The 1,105-nt window shown below is 38.3% G+C and overlaps 1 pseudogene; it reads left to right on the top strand.

Moving 5' to 3' along the window:
- The first annotated feature begins 267 nt into the window (after window positions 1–267).
- On the top strand, window positions 268–365 carry LOC132284383 (small nucleolar RNA R71; annotated as a pseudogene).
- Window positions 366–1,105: the final 740 nt, after the last annotated feature.

Raw genomic sequence — 1,105 nt, forward strand, 5'->3', positions numbered from 1 at the left:
AACCTTTGAGATAAGGATTTCATCTCGGCGGCTATGTCATTGGAATTGTTAACTTGATATAAGCCGACATTCTTCCTTCCACCTAAATTTCTACCAATTTTAGAGGACAAAGATTTATGCATTGAATTCTCACTCATACTTTCATACAATTGCCACACATCATTTTCATGCTTGTCAAGATAAGGGCCACCCATACATGCATCAACCATACCCTTGTGACTATACGGTAAACTTTCAAAGAATTATTGAACTAGTTGTCACTTAGGTATGTCATGATGTGGGCACTTCCTAAGAAAATCATTAAATCTTTCCTATGCCTCATGAAACATTTCCCCATCCCCTTGAGAAAATTCACGAATGGAAGTCCTCATGGCATTGGTCTTAGAAACTGCATAGTACTTTTACAAGAACTCTTGTTACATTTCTACCTAAGAAGTTGTCGAAAAAGGCCTAAGATTTTTGAACCAATATTTTGCCTTGTCTTTAAGGGTGAAAGGAAAAATTTTAAGTCTTAAAATATCTAATGGCATGTCCGTGTATTTCACGGTGGAACACACTTCAAGAAACTCATCCAAATGTTTGTAAGGTTCTTTACTTGGAAGTCCATGATAGTTAGGAAGCATTTGGATGTTTTGTGGTTTAATCTCATAGTGATGTGCTCTAAATGGGGGCAATTGAATGCAAGTGGGTACACTATATATTCATTAGGCATATAATGGTCTCTTAAAGTAATGGGAGGATTCACAATTGGTGGTGCTACTCGAAGACCTTGATTGCCTTGAATTATGGGAGGTTGTGGAACAAAATTCGGCCGAGGCATTCCCAATGGAACTTGGCCTTATTGTTGTGGTGGAATGAATGGTCTAGGTATGCCTAGTGGTACTTGAATATTTTCATGATGCACATTAGGGTGGAGGATGCCTTGTTGGTTTATATGACCAAGGTCCTCCACATGGTCGTCATTCAATTCCTCCATTGGTAAAATTGAGTGATGAGAACTACCTCTTCCCCTAGGATTTTGAACAACCGATTCAAGATGCAAATTAGGATGGACAAGAATAGGATTTAATGACCTACGACCATGCAAACACTAGCTAAACAAATA

Source organism: Cornus florida, unplaced genomic scaffold, assembly GCF_030987335.1.
Source record: "Cornus florida cultivar Cherokee Brave unplaced genomic scaffold, ASM3098733v1 CherokeeBrave_3.0.0_Hap2_Chr01, whole genome shotgun sequence".
Taxonomy (NCBI): Eukaryota; Viridiplantae; Streptophyta; class Magnoliopsida; order Cornales; family Cornaceae; genus Cornus; species Cornus florida.